Here is a 14,049-nt window from a genome sequence, read left to right on the forward strand (position 1 = left end):
TCCCTCTTAGTTTTTGCAAATAGAAGTAAGCTAGGCTTTCATGTGACTATGGCTTTCCCTCTTAGTTTTTGCAAATAGAAGTAAGCAGAGAGAAGGTAGGCTTTCATGTGACTATGGCTTCTATGTAGTTGCTAGAGAGCCAAGCTCTGATCTATGAGTAAGAGGATAGAGATTGGTCTCACAAATCGACTGTGTATTACACCTCAATAAGGCTACATATCAAGGCAATGTCTATGTGTTCATAAGTGAGGCAAGGTATGGTGTAGGCCATGGCTCTAGAAAGCAAGGGCATTTTTTTTACATGAAAAGGAAGAGGAAGGTGAGGTTATAGGCGAGCTTCAAGGTGTAGCCAACGTGCCGGCCACAGCTTCATCTGGCTAAAGCTCCCAAGTCCTACTATACAAGGCACCTTCCGCTATCGTGGCATGAGCATCAACAGTTAGGCTCTTTCATTGCTTAATATCGTAAATAGGATCGTAAATAGGGTAGACGGAGGAGAAGGAGTGGGGAAGTGGAGGAGGAGGAGAAAGTGGAGGAGGTGTAGGGGGGTTGGACTGGCCAAGGTAGAGCCAAGGAGGAGATGGGCAATTGTGATACCCATAGAGTGAATAGTCCAAGGTTTTGAGAATAGTGTTGAGAGGTTTCTGCATTTGTAAATAAAGGGGTTAAGAGTCAAGAGACTTTGGGATCCGATGTGCTAGTTTTAGACCTGGTCGTCTCTATCTCTCCTCTATATATATATATATATATTATAGAAAGGAAAAGTTTCACAAAATTGCCACATGGCAAGAACTTAGAGGTTCAGAAGGAAATTTGGAGGTTCGAGAGGCAATTTCTCGACAATTTGGAGGTTCTAGGAGAGGTAGGTTCTTATTACTCTAAAAATTTGAAAATATATATGCAAAGCATAGGTCAGTCCACTAGTTATTATTATTACTAGTCCCCCACCCGTCCTCCGGACATGGAGAAATCCATACCATGGAGACATGCCCAAAGTTCACTTCAGCATGGTTCCCGGATGTGACCCAAATCAGTGTGGTCACGGCCTCCACCAACTCCTCCATTTCCAGCCCGACCGTGGTCGCTAATGGGGGCTTGCCAGAGTGACAGCCGTCTCTGGCTCGGATGTGATGGACAAGCAGTGATTAGGGTTCTTGCTCACAGATACCCTTGCATGAAAAGCTAGAACCACCCCAGGATGCCATAGAAAAAAAAAAGGGAGCCCACCCACGTTTGCGGAGGCAAAGATTCTCACCTTCGAAGGCTCGATGCACCTCAAGGTAGTCTTCATTGGGCTTGGGCACAACGGGTGGCAGGCGGATGCTTGATGTGAGTGTCTTGCTGGCGCCAGTTTTAGTTGGCTTGTCTGATGGAGAAGCCCGCGTGCTTGCACATGTCACAGCCAGTTGCTCATCATCACACAGGACATCAACAACGCCATGCCTCTCCACATATTGAAAGTAGTCGGTGGCTTCGATATTAGCGAGTGCTTGGTAGGGTTTGCAAGGAGGAGGCAGCATGAACTGTGCTTACTAAGCGATCGTGGAGCGGTCACTAACATGACCTTGTGGCAACCTTTGGTGCCGCATAGGCCCTCCTCCAGCTGCACACGCCGGTACCTACTACTCATCATCACATAGGATAGCGATAAAGCCATGTGACCCCACACATTGAAAGTAGTCGGTGGCTGTGATATTAGCAAGTGCTTGGTAGGGTTTGCAAGGAGGAGGCAGCATGGATTGTGCTTACTAAGTGGCAGCAGAGCGGTCACTAACGGGACCTTGAGGCAACCTTTGGTGCCATGTAGGCCCTCCTCCAGCTGCACACGTCGGTGGTGGCATCCAACTTCAAGACGTAGGCCTTGTGGCACGAGGTGGACAACCGGAGAAGCCCGCCAGAAAGTCGCAAAGCTTGCATGTGTCACTCTTCCTCCACTGGCTTCTTATCTTTGGGGTAGCTGCAGATGCGGGTGGTGGCGTCCACCTCCAAGACCTACGCCTTGTTGCAAGAGGTGGATCGTCAGGAGCCCAGAGTGTCCAGAACGCAACTGATATTGTGTTTCTTTGCTTAAACTCCACGCTGCCCATGGGAGAGGAGATGGTGTTCCACATCAAAGAAGCCCAAGAGCTCTGCCAGCAAAGTTCTTTCACGGGGCGGGAGAGGAAAAAAGCACATTTCAAATACGCACGATAGGGGTTTTAGGTAGTTGATTTTCAAATGGGCGCGGCCTGTGGACTCATTAATAGACAACGTCTCTTTATTTTGTTTTAAGCCAGGTAGCTATGGACAACGCCTCTCTATTTTATTTCTAGCCAGGTAGCTTCAGCCATAGTAAGAGGTGCCTAAAAATGAACTAGCTTCAGCGATAGTAAGAGATGCAAGACATGTGGCATGGGAGAGTAAGCCCCTTAAGATATATATAGATGCATTTTCGTATCTATATGCTATACTCTCATTTAGACATTATTATTATTATTATTATATAAAAGCTTCACTCTCATTTGGCTTTGTAATGATTAAGCCTCCATGCGTGCATATTTTCATTCCCAATAAAAGAAAAAAAAAAGGAGGGGGGGGAGGGGGGAGTCTGTCACTTGAAATTTGTCAACGATGCTTCGATTGGCTAATTGACCTAGAATGCTTTAAGGCACCCTACTGATTTTCTTCCTGTCTCTCTCGAACATACTGCATTAATCAACTTACTGATCAGGGTCGCATCTGAAGTGAAGCAGCTCAGTCATGAGGCAGTCATTCAGCGCGTTTCCTGAAGTTTCCAGGAAACGGACACTAAAGTGTATCATCATCTCTCTATTCTCTATATTATCTTAAGGAAGAGTTATTATCTTAAGGAAGAGTTTCACAAAGCTGCCACCTGTAAGAATTTGGAGGTTTGGGAAGGGGAGGAAGAGGTTTGAGGAGGTTTGGGTAGAATTTGAATTTGGAGTCTCAAAAGACGTGTGAAGCACTGGTTCGGGTTGCCCACTAGTCTTTATAAATATCTTAGGGAAAAGGAAGTGCCAAGGGAAAGGTGCCATGTGGCAACCTTTCCCTATTCCCTCTTTCCCTCCTAACTCACATGGTATTTTTTGGCCTTTATCTTTTCTACTCTAATTACCTTTCATATATATACACACTGTATATATATGTGCATATTTATACTATACAGACACACACATATATATACATATATTTATAAATATCTTAGGGAAAGGTGCCATGTAGTAGCCTTTCTCTATTTCCCTCTTAGACACACACACATATATACATATATTTATAAATATCTAAGGGAAAAGGTGCCATGTGGTAGCCTTTCTCTATTTCCCTCTTTCTCTCCTCTGTACGCCACGTGGCACTTTTTGGCCTTTACCTTTTCTATCCTTGCCTTACATACACACACACACACACACACACACACACACATATATATATACTACACACACACACACACACACACACACACACACACACACACACACACACACACACACACACACATAATCTTAAATATCTTACGAGAAAGGTGCCATGTGGCAGCCCTTCCTTATTTCCCTCTTCCTCTCCTCCGTAAGTCACGTGGCACTTTTTGGCCTTTACCTTTTCTACCCTTGCCTCTTAAATATCTTACAAGAAAGGTGCCATGTGGCAACCTTTCCCTATTTCCTTCTTCCCCTCCTTCATAAGCCACATGGCACTTTTTGGCCTTTACCTTTTTTACCCTTGCCTTACCTTTATTTATCTCTATTTATTCAAAAAATCAAATTGTCATCATGTGCTTACCCCCTTTAAGTAGAGTTAGAAGGCTTTCTTTGTTCTTTGTATTTTTTGTTTTAAAAAGAAATGACTTTTGTTTTGTTTTAAATAGAGAGAGAGAGAGAGAGAGTAGAATTATATTAAAAAAGAAATAACTTTTGTTTTGTTTTAATAAAAAGATAGTAAAGATGTTTTCAAGGGGGAGGAGAGAGAGACAGAGACAGAGACGGAGAGTTTTAATTGATTTTTCTTATTTTAAATAAAAGAAATAAACTTTATATACACACACACACACACACACATATACATACATATACACACACATATACATACATATACACACACATATGTCCCAAATATGTGTGTGTATATGTATATACATATATATGACTATGCATGCATATATACATATATTCAGTACATGTTAATATAAAAAAGTAAAACGTGTGTGCATGTGTGTATATACATATATATATACTCAGATTAAGGATTAAGATTTCATATATATACTACACACACACACACACACACACATATATAGTGTATAGGATTTTATATATATATATATATATATATATATATATATATATATATATATATATTTGTGTGTGTGTGCATATATATACTACATGTACATACATACATACATATATATACTACATATACATACATACATACATATATATATTTGTGTGTGCATATATATACTACATGTACATACATACATACATATATATATTTGTGTGTGCATATATATACTACATGTACATACATACATTCTATTTGTTTGTTATTTATATATTTATGTATAAATGTATAAATATGCATTATTAAACAAAAACTTGCATGTTCATTACACACACACATACACGTGTGTGTGTGTGTGCGCGCGTGCACGCCCGCACGTGCATATATTTATATACTATATATACATACATGTGTGTGTGTGTGTGTGTGTGTGTGTGTGTGTGTAATGAACATGCAAGTTTTTGTCTAATAATGCATATATTTATACATTTATACATAAATATATAAATAACAAACACATAGAATGTAAAATATCATGTGTTAGTAATAGAAAAAGAAAAATAGGGAAAATAAAAAGAGTAGAATTAGCTTTTTTTTCTTGCACTCACTCATTTTCTTTTTTGTTGCAAATTGTCTTGGACAAGAGTGAAAGAAGAGTTGCTCAATTTGCTTTTCTTAGTGCCTATTCTAAATTCGAGCAAGGTGCCACGTGGCACCCTTTCCCTATTTCTCTCCTCCTCTCCTCCTTAAGCCATGTGGCAGGTTTATGTCTTTTGCTTTTCAAACCTTACCTCACCTTTACCTACCTCTTTTTATTCAAAATTTTAAATTGCCATCATCGTGCTTACCCCCTTTAGGTAGAGTTAGAAGGCTTTCTTTATTTTTTTTTGTTTTAAAAAGAAAAGACTTTGTTTTTTTTTAAATAAATTGAGAGAGAGAGTAGAATTAGATTATAAAAGAAACACTTTCTATTTTGTTTTAATAAAGACAAAATAAAGATGTTTTAAAGGGGGAGAGAGAGAGAGAGAGAGAGAGAGAGAGAGAGAGAGAGAGAGAGAGAGAGAGAGAGAGAGAGAGAGAGAGAGAGTAGAAGTATTTTGGTTTTTTTCAAATAAAAAAATGATTTGTTTTGTTTTAAATAAAGAACATTAGGAAAAATTTGGACTCAAAATGGGCCCTTTAAGCATTTCTACACGTTCTCTCTCTACAAAAATGGGTGCACGGTAAAATTTTTGCAAATCAAATCAGAATCGAGCAAAGTTTGGACATTTGGAATCTACTCTTTGAGACCTTTCCAAAAACGATATATAGTATGATGGGGAATTTTGCATATTCAAGAAGTCTCCAAATTTGGTGGATGACGTGGTAATTTGTCCCACTAGTGCTGACAGCCAATGATATACATGTGAAGCACGGGTCAGTCTTAGGAAAAGTTTCACAAAACTATCATGTGGCAAGAATTTGGGGGTTCAGGAAGAGGAGGAGGAGGTTCGAGGGAGGGGTAGAATTTGAATTTGGAGGTTCGAGGAGACGTGCAAGCACGAGTCAGCCCACTAGTATATATAAATTATAAAAATTAGGAAGAGCTCCACAAAGCTACCATGTGGCAAGAATTTGGAGGGTCCAGACACAATTTGGAGGGTAGGCTCCTATTGCTCTATGAATTTGAAAAATATCAAGCTGGGAATTATATATGTGTGAAGCACAGGTCATCCCACTAGTTAAGGGGAGGTTCGAGGAGAGGTAGGCTCCTATTACTTTATGGAATTTGAAAAATATCAAGTTGGGAATTATATACGTGTGAAGTACTGGTCAGCCTACTAGTTTCTAGTTAAGGGGAGGGGAGTCTTGGCCATCCAAAGGATGGGTAATCTCTACACTATTATTCTCACTATTCTTACCCTTGGCCATAGCATTCACCCACCTATCATTATGTGGCCATCTCATTTTACCACATGTAAGAAGGAAGAGTCAAAGAGTGAAGGCCAAGTTTCATATTCAAATTTTAGTGCAAAGAGGGGATAGTGATATAGGGAGGTCACTTATATGATGAAAACGTATTTCACTTTCTCTATATCCTGGGTTGATTGTTATCATTTTGGTCTATGTTGATAACCTCATCTTTACAGGTTCTTATTCTATGAGGATCCGTTCACTCATGGATGCTTTGGAGACAAAATTTGAGATGACGATCTTGGCCTTCTGCATTAGTTTCTTGGCTTTGAGATTTGACAGACCCCGAAGGGCATTTTCTTTTCTCAGCAGAAGTACACATGGGAGATACTTGATAGATTTTAGATGACTAGATGCAAACCAGTATCTTCTCCTATGGATACTAGTGAGAAGCTTTCTCTTCTTGATGCTTCTCCAGGGATTGATCACGGAAAGTATCGGGTTCTCTTCAGTTGTTTGATTTGGTTGACCTAGTCCCAATTGGACATGTGTTTCGCAGTCAGCTTATTGAGTTCCTTCTCATCCAAACCTTGTCAACAGCATTAGCAGTGTACTCTCAGAGTGCTTTGGTACTTGCGTGGTACTCTTGACTTTGGCATCTTCTATGGCCAAGGATGTACTCTTCTTGGATGGTCTGCTAATTCACATTGGGCTGGAGATCCAGATACTTGGCATTCGACCATCGGTTATGTTTTTTCACTTGGGTCAGGAGCCATTTCATGGAGCAGTAAAAAGCAACCTAGTGTGTCGCTTTCCTCTACAGAGGCGGAGTATCATGCAATTTGTTATGCTACATGTGAGGTGATTTGGTTGCGCAGATTATTGGGAGAGCTTGGTTGTCCTCCTACCGGATCTACTCTTCTTTGGTGTGACAATCAGAGTTGCATCGCCATCACCAAGAACCCTGTGTTTCATGCTCATATGAAACACATTGAGATATAGTAATCACTATGTTCATGAACGGGTTCTTGCTGGAGATTTGTGTTTGGAGTATTGTCCTTAAACGGAGAATGTAGCAAATTTCTTCACCAAGCCAGCTTCTCAGGCTTCCTTGGCTCCTCATCTTTGGCTTCTTGGAGTATGTTCAGCACATCTGGTGCTATGAGAGGGGGTGTTAGCACATTCATCCCCAGATTCTGCTCATCATTGGAGTCCCCTTTTTGGTCCCTTTTCATGGCCCTTGGTTGTGGGCTGGCCACCCTATTTTTGTACATTTTTTTGTAATTTTTCCTAGGTTGGGTACCTTTTTCCTAGTCACCCAGCTGCCCGATGTCTAGTCGACCATCCCCTCTTACCTATAAATAGGTGGGCTGGCCTCCCTCTTTTCTTATAGTGTAGTCTTCCTTTTTCTCCCTCACTTATGAGACTCTTCATGTCTCTTGCTTGGGACTATATCACTTCAGTATATTCAACATAATTGCTTCATATCTCTCTCTCTCTCTCTCTTGAACTCTCTTACAGCACACTCTAGTGCTTGTTTTCTTTTGCTATGTGCACTCATTCACCCCTGACACCTCTAGCATACTAGGGATCTCTTTCCCCTCCACAGTAAACTCACCATCCTCTAAGTAATCCTTCATTGCTTCACTCACTAGCATCTACTACCTCCAAATCTAAGTCCACGGACATGCAACCTGCACTTTCTGTCACTTCACAAACACGCCGAACCATTGCCTTTACATCCTCTGTCATCACAGCACTCACACACAAGGATCCACGACATGCTCACTGCTTCTATCAGGACACACATCAAACAAATCAAATGTATCCACTCTAACTGACATAGAGAGTGGCATACACAAACCGGTCTTCTGTCTCGCCTTTCTCTCCTGATACACAGTAGTCTTCACCAAAAGTGTTGGGTCTTTCAATTCCACTTTCTCTCTGATCCTTTCATGCAGAACTTCAATGAACTTCTTCTTCTTAAAAAATCAAGAGGAACTTAATTCTCTCCCAAGGTTTTGAGCATCTTCCTCCAAGCAGCTTCAAACCTATCCATAAAGTCTAACACTTCCTCATCCTCTCCTTGGTTCAACTTGGTCAGCTCTCTTCACAAGTCCTCTAGAGTATTTACCTTTCCATATCTCCTCTTCAGGGCTTCTCTCAAACCATCCCAACTTCCTCTATTAGCATCTGTGGTCTCATACTCAAAGCACTCCCTCATTGCATCCTCTAACAACAAACCTATCATCCTTAACTTATAGGCATCATCATCCATGTTATGGCTCAAAGTTGCCAAATTAATCTTCCTCATAAACTGAGTGACATCCTCAGCCTTCTCACCTCTGAACACTTCATATCCCAATCCAACCATTGGCCTTGAGTTGATCAGCAAATGGATTCCAACCTGCTTGACTAAATCCCAAACAAGAACCTTCTCATCCTCAGTGGGGGCACCAAAGCATGTGGTCGTTGGGTGATGGCCTCTATAACACTACTAATAACAGACACACAAGAAGAAACACAATGGGATTAGAATTGGGGGGGACACCAAGATCCCAGTTCTAAGGGCACCAATCGAACCTGCTTCTGTCTTTAGCCTTCTAGCTGACACAATCGGACACCTACTCACACCTCAACACTCTCTAATCTGACCCAGCTGACTCCTCCAGCTGTTCTCCTAAGTCAGCACAGACCTCCAATAGCTCTGATCTTCCAACTATAAGCCTGAAGCCATAGTTGACCTCAGCTCACATCTAGCTGACCAAAATCCTCCCCATCTGACTCATAGCTGACTGTAAACCAAATCAAAATGCTGATGCTACCTCCAGTCTAAAATGATCCCGTTGGCTCTCTTATAATCCTCCAGTATTAGCTAACCTAAAATCTCCTTGAAATCTGCAACCCTAGAGCCTTATTGAACACTTGGCTAACCCTCTATTGACATCACTAGACCCTCAAAACACTCAAATCAAACTAGGATCCATCACAATGGACTCTCAACTAACACCAACTGACACACAACTGACTCTAAATCACTCATCAAACCACTAACCCATCTGATTGCTGACTGTTGAAGAGTACTCACTGACACCTGTTGAAAATCAACTCAGCAGTCAAAAATGGATCGAAGTCATTCAGCTACCTCAACTAAATCAAAATCTTTCTCCCATGTGTCCTCTGACTCTTCCTAACTCTCAGGATGCTTACATCTCAAAGAGATCATATTATAGGTTCTTCGCTCTGACGACAACTGACACAGAGCTGACCCCAATCTGACTGAAAATTGATTCAGCTGATTCTAACTCATCTAGATCAAACCTCGTCTCTGTGTATGCTGACACTTCTAGATCCTCAAACCACTCTATCCTTACAAACATCCAACACTATAAACACTCATCTGAGAAATTGGCACACACAGTTGACTCCGGATCAACATTCAGCCTACTAACCCGTCTGACTGCTGACTACTAACTCCTAACTTTCAAACTTGATATAAAAACACTTCCCTACAACCCAGACAAACCAAAGCAAGCCCTCTACACATTCAGCTATCTGTATCTGATCCTCAGCCGACCTATACTAACTCTGTACTCTCTCATTTGATGCTGACTGAGTTAGCTGCTCTGACTCAGTAGAAACTCCCCATTCATCAGACTAACACACAGAGGGGTTCACCATGAACTCATCAAAACCACACTTTCATCACAACAAAAACATCAAGACAACATATAAAATCCAAACTCTTTGTCTGCTTTAGATAGACAAAAAACACTTCAATGTCTTAATAGCCCTGAGACGTGGATACAAACATGAAGAAAAAACCACTAAGCTCAAGGATCCCCCACAGGTAGACTTTGGCCAACTATTCAAACTCTCTAAATCCAGTGTCATAAACAACGGGTCTTTCTTACACACGTATAAATCAGCACTTTGACAGAAAAGGAGTTACAGTTGAGGAAGAATTAAACTGCATCAAGTCTCTAATATTGGTGCTACTCAGAGATCCTAGGGGACACACCTCCTAGTTGACTCTGGTCTCCAACACTCCCTCTGCTTTGACCCAAACAATTCCACTCACAGTACATTGTTCTCTTCTCTATAATCTTGAAAATTTGCCAGAACTACCACCTTCGACACACCTACAAGACTATACTCTACTGCATCTTGTGCCCTCCTCTCTCTTTGGTGGTTGCACTAGCCACCTTGTCTTGGAGAGTATCTCTTGGCGAGACACACCCATCACCTCTCTCTCTCTCTCTCCTAGAGTCCCCAAAAACTTCCCAATTCACCCTTTTCTACTCGTCGCCTTTTTTTTCACTAGAATGTTGTGCCACCCTTCTTCCTTGTCTACCCATGCACTTTCTTAATTTCATTTGTGCACTTGCACTAATACACTTGGTTGCCACACGTCTTTAGCCACTTCGGTTTCTCTACACACTTTCATATATACATTTCTTCTAAATATTCATTGTGTTTAGGATGGGCTTAAGGTTCTCCTCACAACGTATCTCTCTTTCTCTCTACTATCATTGTTTAAAAATAGAACACACCATCATTATATGTGAGCCTTGCATCTATTTAAGGATATAATACATGCACACCTCACCACACATCTCCACCAATTTTTTAAAAAGAGTAAAAGCAATAACCATTTCTATTTTACAAAAATTCTACATACATGCGCATGCGCACATACAAACGTGTACCTACATACGCAGACACACATATGTACATGCACTCTCATGCATGCACACATACACTCACTGGCACGTACGCACTCATGTAAACTCACATACACATATACGCATGGACACATGCAAGCATACATGCACATAGTTGTATACTTGCATACATATATGCACACACACATGACTACGCATGCAAACAAAGTCACACACACGCACATGCGTGTACATAGAATCAACACACACCTAATCACCAACATGTACATGTTTGTACACACTTACACACCTATAATAATGCACATACACATAGCTATATCTCTATACTATTATTCTCACTGTTCTTTCCCTTGCCACAACATTCACCCACGTGTCACTTTGTGGCTATCTCATTTTACCACGTGTAAGAAGGAAGAGTTAAAGAATGAAGGACAAGCTTTATTCCTATTTCAAATTTAAATTTTAGTGTAAAGAGGGCATAGAGCTATATGGAGGGCACTTATATGATGAAAATGTCTCTCTCTTTCTCTCTATCATTGTTTAGAAATAGAACACCCTATCATTATATGTAAGGTGCATCTATTGAGAATATAATAAGTGAGCACACATCACCGCACGTCTCCACCAATGAAAAAAAGTAAAAGCAATAACGATTCCTATATTTGAAATTTGTTTTTTCTTAACAAAAATTCTACATACATGCACACATATACATGTGTACCCACACACATAGACACATAGATATACACACACTCTCGTACACATACACACACTCTCATGCACTCATGCAGTCACATACACATACACACATAGACATATGCAAGCATACATGCACATAGTTGTACACTTGTATACATACACACACGCACATACACACACACGCACACACACACACACGACTGCACATGCACACAAAGTCACACACACTCACATGCCTGAACAAACAGAATCAACAAACACCCAATCACTCATATGCACGTACCTACACACACCCACACACGTGTGCACATGATGCATTCACATAGTTTGAATTCTCACTCTTCTTGCCCTTGTCACAATATTCACCCACATTTCACTCTATGGCTATCTTATTTTACCACGTGTACGAAGCAAGAGTTAAAGAGTGAAAGACAAGATTTATTCCTATTTTAACTTTAATTTTTAGTGTAAAGAGGGGATAGTGTTGTAGGGAGGTCACTTATATGATGAAAACGTGTCTCTATTTCTCTCTATCATTGTTTAAAAATAGAACAACCCATCATTAAATCTAAGGGGATAGTGTTGTAGGGAGGTCACTTATATGATGAAAACATGTCTCTGTTTCTCTCTATCATTGTTTAAAAATAGAACACCCCATCATTAAATGTAAGGTGCATCTATTTAAGGATATAATAAGTGAGCACACATTACCACACATCCCCACCAATGAAAAAAAAGTAAAAACATAGTCATACACATGCATATGCATATGTGCACACACATGATTATGCATGCACACAAGGTCACACACACTCACATGCATGCACACAGAGTCGACACACACCCAATGTGTATGCACACACATCCACACACATACACATGATGCATATACACACACACATACACATAGATGCACACACAATCTCGTGCTCACAAACAAACCCACACACACACACACACACACACATGTGCACACAAAGTTGGCATTCATACACTCGATACACACATACTCTTCCACTCATGTGCACACATATAAACACATAGAATCAACATACACACTTGCATGTGTACAAAGAATCAACACATACATGCACACACACCCACACACGTGTGCACACATGATGCACATACACATAAAGGTATACACATGCATACACACACCTTTACAATCTCCAGGATGCAGGAAAACCATTCGATGCATCACTTTATGAGAAAGCTATTGGGTGCCTCATCTATCTATGTAATACCAAGCCAAACATATTCAGTTTGGGGTAACCTAGTTGAGTAGGTTTATGCACAATCCCAAAAGTAAGCCTATGCATGAGACATATTCAGTTTGGGGTATCCTAGTTGAGCAAGTTTATGCAAAATCTCATAAGTAAGACTATGTAAAAAACTTACAAGGCACTCAATCTCTTGGGCGATTCGATGCTAAGGGGGGTAATATTCAACTACATGCTTTCGCTGACTTCGATTGGGCTGGATGTTATGACACACCCGTGTCCACTAGTGGCTTTTTCTTTCATCTTGGTGATTCATGTATATCATGGCTTAGTAAAAATCAACCAACTATGGCCACTTTAGGTTGTGAAGCTAAGTAGAGGGTAGCTTTAATAGCAACTTTGGAGTGTGTATGGCGAGACACCTTTTGATAGATCTTGGTGCTCGACTTGGTGTTGGACAGCAGTGCCCCACATCCATCTTCACTAATGATATCCAGAGTGCATCAGAAGAAACCCAATGTTTTATGCTTTCCCAAAGCACATTGAGGTGTATTATCATTATGTCAGGGAGAGGTTCATTGCATGAGAGATTAGCATGGCTTAAATGTCTTTACATAATACGATAATATGCACACAACAATGTGGTAGATTGGCTCTCTCATGCGAGAAGTTCGAAGGTTTTGCAAAGCTTATTGCCATTTTGAGATTAATCCACCACATGATCCCCTTGTACATGTTCATATCATCACTAAGGGGAAGATTTGTAGAGCCATTTATATGGTAGTGCTCTAATAATGGGCCGAGGCACTTTTTTCCTCCTAAGGAGGTTTTTTTCCCCGAGCATGTATACATAATCATGAGTGTGTGTAAGTGACCTTATCATATCCTTATCATGTCACTTAACCTTATCATGCCCTTATCATGTCCTTATCATATCACTTCACATGTACTTCATTTATACTCATCACTCAAGAAGAATTCAAGGTAAAATGAAAAGAAATTGGTGATCCTAATAAGCATTGGAAAGGTAGGATCATGGAGTTCTGCAAGGCGGCCAAATGGTACAATAGTGGTCCTTGTGCAGCATGTTTATATGCATAAGGACATAATGCTACATCACCAATGATCAAAGTATAAGATTTAAGACAAATAGTAAGATCCAGTAAGTAGTCATTGTTTTTCGTGTTCAATAGTAGTTGATTGTTTTGTACTCTATAGCTAAGCATTAAAATTTTCTTACAGTTTTATATCCATCGAATATGCAAGAGTGG

The sequence above is a fragment of the Cibotium barometz genome, chromosome 30 (genome assembly GCF_041138505.1).
Source record: "Cibotium barometz isolate CiBa-2024 chromosome 30, ASM4113850v1, whole genome shotgun sequence".
NCBI classification, from domain to species: Eukaryota; Viridiplantae; Streptophyta; class Polypodiopsida; order Cyatheales; family Cibotiaceae; genus Cibotium; species Cibotium barometz.